The sequence below is a fragment of the Pagrus pagrus genome (genome assembly GCF_965226575.1).
Source record: "Pagrus pagrus genome assembly, chromosome: 20".
In the NCBI taxonomy this organism is placed as follows: domain Eukaryota; kingdom Metazoa; phylum Chordata; class Actinopteri; order Spariformes; family Sparidae; genus Pagrus; species Pagrus pagrus.
The window spans coordinates 14,211,194-14,223,658 of NC_140207.1; positions in this window are offsets into that span (position 1 = coordinate 14,211,194).

Here is a 12,465-nt window from a genome sequence, read left to right on the forward strand (position 1 = left end):
TATCACGCCAATAAAAGTCAATCTAAGTGCTCGACATTTATCCTTTACCTGCCTCATATACTGCGACGTTTTAAAGCCCCGGCTCCGTTTAATATTCATGAATAAATGTGCCGCAATTAAATTCAGCGTTTTAAGGAAAAGGCATTGTGAGGTGTTGTTTATTAAAAGTTTACGACTCAAAACCTCGGCCGCTTCGTCGAGATTGTGTGGGTGCCAATGCTGCCAGCGGAAGTAAATAAACCCACAAGTGTCATCGCATTTGCATTTAAATATTGCTGAATCTCGAAGGGTGCACAGAAGCAGATGACATTTCCTTTTCCCCGACAAACAAACGAACGAGAAAAAAAATCAGTGTGGATTAAGAAAAACTGTTTTAAATTTTAGCGGAGAACTATGTGCTCACGTAGGACCCGTTTCTCAGTAAGATGCTGAGTGAGAAAGTCTGTATTGGTTTTCTGGAACGGAAAATTTGAAATGGCACTGAACAGGCATGCAACTGTTGGCTTGCTTTGTAGATCCAACCTGTTGTCACTGACAGGTCTTCAAATACCAACTTTTTGTCATCTGCCAAAAAAAAAACCTTTCCAACACGTGTTTAACATTCTGACAGACGCAGTTTGGTTCCATTTAGGCACCAATCTTGACAGTGTTTAGGAAAAGATCATGGCTTGGGTTGAAATGAGTAGAAGAGAAGGACTCCCTTGCTCTGTCAAACTCATCATACTACGTCACCTGACGCTCTCTGAGCTTCCAATATTGCTGTGAATGGGTTTGAAAGCCTGGTACAGCACATCCCATAAAGACACTTAAGATACCTTGTGCATCTGTAAAGGGCTTTTCACACTGCACTTAGCCCAGGTTAAAAGCAGAACCTTATTAGCCTCATGCTAAGCCTAGGAAGCGATAATTCATGCAACTCACTTAATGCGCGTCATTTCATGCTCCCATGTTGCACTGCAGGCATCAGATTTGAAATGCCAACACCACAGAACCAGTAGTGTTTGGAGAAAATTGTCGCTATTTATATGTTGTACTCTTTTTAGTGACCTCATTTGCTCACAACGGACACCCCAGCACACACATACATGAACACGTGCAGCCTCCTTGTCCAACCCAACAACAAAAACACAGACTGTGAATCACGACAGCTAAATTCAGTCATTACTGATGAGAGAGTTCACGGCAGTGTGTCCTCACAGGGCGCAGCAGTGTGTCCAGTCAAGGCAGTGTGACGCGCTTCTCATTGCTTTTGGTGCGCCATTTAAAAATAATAGCTGCACTTCAAAACGCGCATCGGAGGCTTTCAGTGGATTTCGGCCTGAAGAGAGCTGTTAGCCCGAAGGCTGAGAAAAGCTTTAACGCTGGCACAATCCAGAATGGGCTAAAAGCAACTTTAGCCGAGGGGTCGCCGGCCCCGCTCCTGAAGAGGTTAGCCCCAATTTTTGCGGAATGATAGCGGATAGTGTGAAAAGCTTTGATGTATGGCGACCTCCGAATGAGAACAGTCACGTAGATCTTTGAAAGTCTGAAAGTTATGCCAGGTAAGAAATCTCAGAGCTCTCAGCTGCATTGAATTCTGCTCCACCAAGGCTTATTGTTGGTGGATAAACTTTTATTCGTGCCTCTTTTGTGCAAGACTTGCCCTTGTGTGATTGTTGAATGTGTTAAATGTTGAGCCTTGAAGCACCTGACATGCACCACGAAGGTTTTATACAACTGGGAAATATCTGCAATAGAACTTCAACCTTATATCCTGCGTGCAATTCAGCACTAAAGATCAATGTACGCAAGCAAATAAAAGGTATTGCAAGTAGCCGTAAATGTTAAATCCTTCTAAGGTGGACTTTCTTTTAGGTACAGAGAGCTCACACACACACACGCACACACGAGCACCGTTTCATTCTGCGGTTCTTATGAGTGGTCGTGTGCATCAAAGCGTACTTCGCCTCTCATAAAGTGCTACGGAAAACAAACACCCACTTCACTCAACTCTCCAAACATGAAGCATGGAGGGAGTGCAAGTAAAGTGAGCACCTCATTTATCAAACCCCAGTTGGCCACCGGTGGGTGGGCATCACTGTCAAAAGGCCAATTAACAAGAAGCCCATTGCGAGCACCACAGAGCAGCGCAGGAGAGAGTAACCATTAGCAGGGATTCATCATTAGGAAATAATGGGACCAGAACAGGAAACACGTCCTCAGCTTCAAATACTGTCAGACATGAAGGCTAGTTCCAGCTGGAGGAGAGGTGAGAGGACGGTGTGTTTACCTTATGATCCTAAATCCTTGTGATGAATATTACTTCACTCTGTTCTATTCGGTTTTGTGTTGCATTTGTGCAGACGTTGCCTCAGAAGATATCTCAATTGCAAGAGCACTGTTCAGAAATCAGCTGGAGCAGCTGCTCGATCTCCACGTGGAGCTGGGGCTGAGGCGTGTCCACCATCTCTCCCTGTCTTCAGCCGAACATTTCAATAGCGGAGGAAGATCTCCAAGCTCGGACATGAATACAGGCAGGAGGAGAAGCAGGAAGATTTCCTGCAGCGAGCGATCAATGCAGCCCGGAGAATATCTGCAGAGAACAGAGATGAGCTGTGGTGTTCAGGAGCAGACAGGGATTTTCACCGTTTCGGGAGACTGTGTTTTTGTCAGTTTTGTTTGTTCAATGAAGAGAATAATGACTCATAGAACCTTTTGGCTGAGGTGGAGGGGAGGCATTTTTGTGTGTATCGTCCACGGCTTTAGTTTGTATTGAATGCACGTTCAGATGAAGCTGTCTGGAAAAATAGTTTGTGAAGTGATCTGAGAAAATGTCTGAATTTCTTATTGATTTAAACTTATCACTCTCACAAAGGTGCAGTAACAAACAGAAAGCGTCAGAGAATGTTTTCTTCTCTTTCTAGTTATTCTTTCATGATTACCTTTTTGGTCTTCATTTGTATGCACAATGGAAAACTTTATGGTAAAAGGCATACAATAACGGAGCTCAAAGGATATGTGCAGGGGAGGAAAAGAAGCCAGGGGACCTCTACAAAGTCTTCCTCATTGCAAAAGAAATCAATCAAGTGCACAACAATAGAAAGCAGACAAAACAAGAAGTGATAAAAGAAGCTTTAAAAAGGGAACTGGGAAAAAATGAATTAGAAACATGATCTGATCTAGTTTATCAATAAATTGGAGCTAGAAACATTCAAATGTGACTAGAATAATAGAAAAGAGTAACTTCAAAATTGAAAAGGTGAATGAGAAATACAAGAACTAAAACCAAATGAGGAAAAAAAGGGAACCAGAAACTACGGAGCCCTGGAGGTGACATGGATGCGTTTTGTTTTTTTAAACCTTTAAAAAAAAAAAAAAAAACATCCATGTCACCTCCAGGGCTCCGTAAAAAAACGGGGAACCAGAAATATAAAAAGATAAACTGGATTTCTCAAAATGTAAAACAGATCATTAGAAACACTAAAGGGAACTAAAAACACAAAAAGAGAACTGGGAACAACAAACATGAACAATCGATCTCGAAACATAACTAAAAAAAGTAGAAACATTAAAACGCAGCTAGAAACATAAAAAGAGGCACTTCAGAATTGAAAAGGCAAATGAGAAATACAAAAATGGGAAGTAGAAACATATATAAGTAACTAAAAACATAAAAAATAGGGAACTAGAAACATACACAGGGAGACTAGAAACACAAAAATGGAAACTGGAAACACGAGAAACATAAAACAGATAACTAGAAACAGAAAAGGGGAGTTAGGAACATGAAGAAATAGAAACATACTGTACAAAAGAGGACTAAAATCATAACATTCTGCAGAGATGAGGAACAGGACACATTTGCACATTTGTGAATATATACTCTCAGGTTTCATATCAAGGTACCTGGGTGGTACAGAGGAAAAAACACCCATCAATTACCTTCAGATCTTTGATTCAAGTCTTGTGCAGCCGTGTGTCTGGCTACCAACTTGGAAGATGCAGGTGGGAAGCCAATGAGGGATCACGCCCTTGAAACTGCACTTGTGACTCCAAGTGTTTGGTCAGATATCTGTGCAGTCAGACGTTCTTGGGAAATCAGTGATTCTAACTCAAAAGGAAACAGGGAGGAAAAGATTTCACACATTATCTCACACCTACCCGAATCATCTTAAAGCCTTACTGATGGTTTATGATCCCAAGGTGATGAAACTGTTCACCATATTTGTTCAAAAAAACCTTCAATAATTCATTCAAGTGATTACTTTAAGTAAATGTCAACACCTGGCCCCACGGCCCTGAACAGAAATGACAATCATCCTTCCAAACTTTGTGTTCTCTCAGCTCTCACCTTGAATTGAGTCACTGCCTTTCTCTAGATTCTACTTTGAAAATTAGCTTTTCAGTTCTTGTGTGGGAGCATGAGCGTGTGTGTGTGTGTGTGTGTGTCCGAGAGTCTGCGTTGCTGCGACCGGGCTTCGATGGCACTCCAGGTTCGAGGTTGCATGTTTTGTGCTCGGGGGAACACAGACTGATTAGAAGGCTTTGTCACATTTAATGGCTCTGAGGGCCGGTAGATCCACATCGGCTATGCAACCACTGACCACAGTCTGAGGAGAGCCACCAGCACCGGCAGCTCCTGTACGCACACTTACCTCGACTGCATCAGCCAACGCGTACAACTTGAAATTCTCCACACACACACACAGCAGCCGCTACAATGCACACTCAGTCCTCTCTGTCTCCCTTTTTATCTCAGCCTCTGTGCTTCTGCCTGCTTCTACTTCTGCGTCATGCTCATTGTTTCTCGTCTTCTGTTTGTATCCATCTCTAATAGACACGTACACTCTGCTTTCTGTGTCTCCCTCCGTGTCTGTCAGACTTTGTCAGCAATATAACCTGCCAAAGTCAGTCACGGTGATCGGTTGTCAATCAACCTGGCATGGGCGAGGCGGCACACACGTAGGGAACTGAGTGGATGCTGAATAAATGCATGTGCGTGTGGGGTTTTTTTTGGGCTTTTGAGGGTGGGGTCTGTCAGTGAGAGGCCTGGAAAGTGAAAATAAAGGTGTTGGTAGTGTTGGCAGGGGTGACCTTGCTACACGGCGGCAACATCTGAGCGGCTCTGAAGTGAAAAAGCACAGAAGCTTGGGACGGGTGTAACAAAAAAAGAACACTCCCGCTGCTGGAAAGTTTGCGGGAAAGTTTTACTTCTGGTAACTTTTCAGGCACAACTCCCTTGTGAAAAGTGCACAAACGATGACACTATAAATACACTCCCCCAACGCAAACGCAAATTAAGATATTGCTCGTCATTATGTGGAAACTTTCCCTCGAAAACCAGCTCGATAAACTCAACAATATATCCAATCGCGCTAAAAGCTTCTCCAGAGGTTAAGCTTTTGAAGACTGAGGCCACCTTTTTCTGTGCATGAGCTTGAGTATAAAAACTCAAAAGGACATCCAAACTTCAATTACCAGTTGGTTTGCAGCACTACATTGTTTTGCCCACACTCTCTTTTTAATTGAAAGGAGGTTCTTAGCTTTTTCGTGGAAATTCGCTGCGATGCAATGTAGTTTAAAATGAAGCCATGAGAGCTCAAGAGGTGCAAATGAGCCTCTCACTCACAGATACACACAGCCAAGGCGTCACCTCATTACTGTTTGTTTGTCTTTATTGCATTCAAGCCTCCGTGGGATATATGCACCATGTAAGGCAAGAAGAGAAGAAAACTCTTTATCTCCTCGCCAACTTCACATAAACACTCACACGCACACACAAAGAGCAATCAGTCGTCAAGGGGCGTTACAGTGGATATCAGTGTTAACACAAGTAATTGCCTTCCTGCTCGGGAGCTTGTGAGTGTTAATCCAGCTCGACGAAGTTTGCTCTTCAGTGCGTGACTCAGAGCGCGGCGTTTTATCTGCACTCCTGCCTCTGCAGCTTCTGCCAGGACTACATCAATGGCGTGCGCCGCGTTTGTCTCACAGCTGATAGGACCGCAGAGGGCAACTCACTCTAAAAAATGAAGTGAATTTATCATCTGTAGGAATAGAGAAATAAGAAGTCCCCCAAAAACTGCTGATATTGAGACAAATTCTCCTTCTAGTGTGCCAGATAAGGAGTCTAGTGAACCTTTTTAAAAAGCCAAATCTCATCAAATAAATACATTATCACATTTCCCTGTTGGAAGCAGACAATGGTGGAATTACTATGCCTACAGCAGCTGCGGGGTTTCTTATCTTTTATCCTCACGATAAGATAAAACATTTTCTCATTTCCTTTGTTTTACATTTCACACATTGGAGGCAAGGTGATCTCCCCAGGAGGTGTGAGCTCCCATGTTAAGCAGCCTGTTACTGACAGGAAAAGATGTCATTCATTATGAAAAATGCCTAATGAGATCTTTCCCCCGATGCCGCCTCGTGAGTCCAAACTAGACTATCCCGCCTCTGAATTTTTTATGACAATATTAAATATTTAAGATATGAATAAAGACTGAGTTGACAAAGCAATTAGATATTGACTGACCTTTTCGGTGTGTTTAGTATTCTGTATCACTCACTCGAGATTCATTTTACAGCCACACTAAGCGGTATGGAGAGGGAGCAGCGATGAGGGTGCCACAGATCTATTCCGATCAATCAGCGCCTGAGGAGTCTCAAAGTTTTCACGTGTTAGCCAAAGCTTATGCAACAAGTCAGGGTGACATGACGCTATCTTTGAAAAACGTGGAAAAAAAGATTAAGTCAGATGATTCTGGTCAAGGACACATTCAACATCGATTTCAGAGCACCTCAGTGTAAGAGGAGGAAGGGAAAATGCCATACTCACTGAGACAATCTCCAGGGTGTGAATTTCAGAGAGTTTGAATGTTGTGGTTGCAGTACATAGAAATGATACATACAGTACATGCAAGAAAAATAGAAACTATTATGGGTTTATACCAAAGTACTGGGATAAAATAGCAACAACAACCTGTTATGTATTGTCAAAGGATATAAGCGGCTTGTCAATTAAACATTGCTACCATGAGAAGTCGGTTAAACTTATTGTAGTTATCTAACTGTAAGCAAGGAATCTCAGTCTGCCTGTCTGTTACCTACATATCTCTATAACTGTTCATCCGATCTTCACACTTCACACGTTTGTTGCTGAGTAAACTCTGTGCAGCTGCAGGGGCGTGGCTTCAGCGCTCTGGCTTCATGGCTATGCAGACCGAAGCTGGCCTCACACATGATCCCTCTCACGTAATCTCGTGGGGAAGTAGACGTAAACAAAATGGAGATTAGCGTGGTGCCACAGCTTGCTGTAGTAACGCGTTGTTGTGAGAAAAAACAAAACAAAAGCAGAAGGTTAGGCAAGTCTGGATGAGTGGGAAGACACAGTCAACACAGGTTTTCTATTCTTCAGTGAGAACTGGAGCAGAGAAGTTTCTGTCAACATCAGTATGCTAGCTAATGTTAGCCTCAAGAGCTAGAATGTTTACCATTTGGCAGCACCATCAGCTGCTCTCTCATTGGTGTATGGTTGTATTATTGGTTGTCATACATTGGTTGCATATGATTGGGGCAGCCCCAGTGAGCCTGTGAGCAGTTCAGGACTTTTAGGACAGCATGATATTAAACGGGCACTGCACAACTGTAGACATTTAAATTACATATTGATATTATTTGCGCTGAAATGTCATGTCTTTCTAGTCAAATGTTACTTTCATTAAAAACAAGCATCCGTTAGCTGCTAATGTTAAATACTTGTCAACTGTTGCATCTAAGATGTGTTCACATATTTAAAGCGTTATGTTGAATACTGTTTTCAATAAATGTCATTTGTCAGCCAAAGCCCAAAAGTGGTTTTCTCTCTTTTCAGACTAAGTTAAACTTGAGAGATGAAAATGTTGCTAAAATGTCAGAGAAATTAGTCATGAGGAACATCCCGAATATTGTCTGCCATGAGGTATACCTCCTCCTGATTTACTGCAGCTGTCTTCTTTAAAATATAAAAGGGAAATAGGCATAGATAGCATCTCTCATTCTGGGATTTCCGTATCCTCATAATTTGGGTTTTAGCAGCATTATTTTCATTTACAGCCAACAAAAAAGCAAAACCTTGTACCCAAATTAAGGTGAGCCGCATTCATCTCAGTCAACCATTGACTGATGGCCTTGCAGACATGGAAAGCAATTAGATTGGCGGTTCTCCAATTTTCTGTTCTATAGCAATTACAGTAAAGTCTCATCATCTTCTCTGCCCTCTAGATAAGGAGCTGAAGGGGAAAAAATAGCAGAGCCAGAGTGATGTGAAGGTCTTTGCACATTAGCTGGTTCCAGCAAAGCTCTAGCAGGGCAGGAGCGGCAGCCCTATTACCATCGGCATAAAGTATACATAGTCCGGCCGGCGTGACTCGAGCTGACGCCAAAGCTGAAGTTTCTAACACCTAGTGCCACCTCACAACTTGACACTTCATATTTGTGCAGCAGACTGTGACAGACCTCCAGCATATTGGGCTGTGAAATGCCCTCACATACCCAATGGGCATTTTTAACCTAATAGACAAGGAACTGTTGCATGTTTCTCTCCAGTGAGGAGGAGATAAAAAGTGTCCTAGTTTCCCTTACAGTCGAAAATGACTTTTTCTTCATGTTCCTACAGTTTTTTATAGTTTCACTGTGTAGAATGATGTACGTTTACAAGTGTACAAGTTTGACACTGGAAGGCTATTTTCACATTCGCCGCTGAAAGCGTTGATTTTCTCTGTGCAGATTTTAAGAGGCGGGCCTACAAACATGTATATAAAATAATTTGAGTGTTCAGTATATATGGCAGCCGTTTGATTGACATTTGAGTAGTTATGAGCTTCTATGCCCGTCCTAGAGTCTACAACAGCCAATGAGTGATTGTGTAGACAAGTGACCCACTCTCTCTTCTTTCTCCTTTCTCCTGAGCCACTTACACGCCAGCCTTCAGGTGCTTTACGCATCATGTAGCCAATGAGATTTCAAATCCAGTAACATATAGTTTATTGCAGTTTAAAGCCCTAAACTGTGAAAATATGAAAAATGTATGTAGTTTTAAACATTTTGTTCTTTGAAAAAGCAATTTTTCAACCTAAGCACTTGTTTTTGACTATTTTATATTCATAAAGTTAGCATAAATAAAGATAATAAAGAACTATAATGAGTTTTTGTCTGTATTACTCTCAGGCTCTTGGCAGGCTACTTAATATTTCCATTTTCAGTAAAATTGTTGAAAAAAAAAGGAAGCTTAATGCCTTTCAAAAGGGTCCAAAGCTATTCAAAACCATGGGCTGGACTGATATTAGGATAATTTTACAGAAATTTCCTGGAATGGTAAAAGAGCTCCAAATGCCTTTTGGGTCCACCTCAGTAAAGCACTGCTGTGGTCCCATCAGGACATGCAGCTTGGATGATGAACCAAGAGAGCACAAAGGTCGCTTGGCCTCTTGGCTGATGTTGAGGCGAGCAGAAAAGAGCAGTCTTCTTGGACAACAGCTTGAGGGGGATTGGATTTGAAAGTCTCCGCTGAAAGCGCCTCGAGGAACACAAGTAGCTCCCACTGAGGGGCGTCTGCGTGCGTCACTGATCCCAACCACCTGAACTCTGGCAAGAAAAGGATCAGGGGTGGGTGGCTGAAGACTGTCTGTTCTCTAAAAACCCATGAAGAAATGCCTGCAGCTTAAAGGTTTGTTTGGCAACACTTTTCTTTCTTGCTGTGCAACATGAATGTCACACATCTTCCTCCATTGTTGTTGAATTCTCTATGGAGGAACTGACCAGGCCAACAAATCCATGGCAGTTACAGTGCATCAATGATGTGGGTGCTGGTACTGGAAGCAATACCCCTTTCACGCTTTCCGCTCGAGTCGCACTTGAACATTGTTCGGTGAGTGTTGAGTTTGAAAGAGAGACTGAAGGAAAAGATATAGAAAAGTTATCATAGTAACGTTGTCACTGTCCTCCACGCTGTTTTTCTACTAGTCCCTGTTTCCTGGCACATTTGTGACGCTGAACACACCAGAAAAAAACAGAAAGGCAAAATCATCTTCTGGCAATGGGAAATGGGTCAATCACAGATTTTTTTAAGTGGATTTACCTGGTTGAAAACCTGCATATACGCCCTTATTTTGTTGTAAAACTTGTATTAAAGCCCAGTTATTACATGTCATGGTAGATACAGGGGTAAAAGGGGCAATAACCTCATGAATCTGTGTTACTATGGTACAATTATCTGTAAAGAAGGCATTTTTAAATCTCAGCGGACAAGTACTAATTAGGACTTTTCTTTGTTAAAGTGGCCATAAAAATGCATACCTGCTGAAATTACGTTGGCAAGACTCTTCATCTCCTCCTCTGTCTCTTTCACACACACACACACACACACACACACACACACACTCTCACACACATGCGGTGGCATGTGAGAGTAGAAAGGCCAGTGACACCGGCGGCTAATTAGTGACTTGCCTCATTAGTCGCCTAGTCTCCATCTCTGGCCCCAGCAATTATCCCTCTCAGGACCACACCAAGGTTGAGCCTCCCTGTCGTCATCTCTCTCTTACATTCACCCCACCACCGCCACCTCCTCCTCCTCGCTCGCCCTCTTTCTCTCTCCGTTGGTCACAACGTGGTTGGATGTCAAGGTTGGAATGTTTTTAATTTTTCTCTTTTCTAATTACTATTTTCAAGTTGACTTCAAAAGTCAATTAGTTGGAATGTAGATTTAACGCAGTATTTTAAAAGCTTGTGTCTTATTATGGGGTGAGAGTTTAACCTGTTCATGTATATGTGCCACTGTCGTTACTGTAGCTTTGCCAAGGAGGTTATGTTTTCACCCGTGTGCGTTGTTTGTTGGTTTGTCAGCAGGATTACACGAAAACTGAATGGATCAAGGACATTTTTTTTCTCTCTTTCTTTTTAACTTTGCGTGATTTTTTAACGTCTTGGTGAGGCATAGTTAGGTGGCTGGTATCTATGAATGAGTTCAATTTGATCTGGAGTGCGGACCCCAGATTTGATGATCTTGAATTATGGTTTAGCAGTTATCGGTGGTTTAAAGTAGGTTTATTTAATTTTTTTATTTGGTGCAGACATTCGTGGTCCCCATGTGGATGAATCCTACTCATTTCGATTCACTGACCTCATCTCACGCTTCTGTCTGTATAATTTGGTTTATGAATAAATACCTGCAAACCGAATGTTGTTCAAATCAGCCTCAGCCATAGTATGTGTTGAGTGCTAATTAGCAAGTGTTAGCGCGTTAACACACTTTCATATATTAAGAGCAGAAGATCTATTTAATGTATTAGAAGCACTAGCCTAGTTTTGATTTTCTTTGTCTCTGCGTGCTATTCTGTGGAGCACCTCAGTCCTCGTGGACCCGACAGGCCTAAGGTAATAGACAAAGACTTGATGCAGTGACACACTTTTGCTTTTATCTCCCTCAAAGAGACTGCTGCATTGCAAATAGCAAAGCAAGCAAATAGCATTAAACTGTGATAACATTTAGAGGATGAGGACTGGGTCCGCTGGGGTAAAAGCATCCAGCTCCATTAACCTAAGAGTGACCCACATTAATTGCAGGTGTTAGCCCAACTAGCTTTGAGCAAAAGTTAGCTCCCTGCACTCCAGCATGTAGATATTACTGCTATAACACATACACCCATCTAATCAGCAAAAAATTTGAAATTATGATTAAACGTATAAGATTAGGTAACATCTTGCAGCAATATCTCTATAAGTAAGGCTGGGATTAGGGATATGTAAGCGCCTTAAAAATTCAGCCAATGACAAAATGTTCTAACTTAATTCAAGGCAGGGTTGCAACAGTTTCTTTTGCCTCTGATTCATCAGACCGAAGCATGTTGGCCAGGGTTATTCTGGGTTATTTCAGTCGACTAGATGTATTTGTGAAGGTGCTGTAGCAGTCTTCTCTGCGTACAGATAAAATACAGAGCACGCTGAAGAATATTGGCAAAATATTATCCCACATTATGCAGCCCAGCACAAACGATCATTAGACCTAATTGCAAACATGAACCCCTTATCAGTATTATTTTTTCATTCCCGCTCCTGTGGGTCTTGAATCTTTGATTCATCATTAAAACTCACAGTTTGGTTTTTCACCTGTTTCTGTCAGTTCGGAAACCAGAGGAATATTTATAGTTTCTGTTGCCCTCTTTCCCCCACCATGACCAAAGTGAAGCTGAATTTTAAACTAGACTGTTAAATAGGCCGCTGGGGTGGTCCAAGTTTCAAGTATTTGAGTGGCATATTATTTGGATATCACTGTGTGCATATCTGCCCTCCCATCTCATCCTCCTCGCACACTCGGAGGAATGCATAATTAGCTGCCTCGGCACTGCATGCTTCATGGTGCAACAGGACCAACTCACACAGGGTTAGATTAGGTAAATGTGTCCAGGCCAGGTCTGAGGCCAAGGTGACTACTAATACCACAAAGCTCCC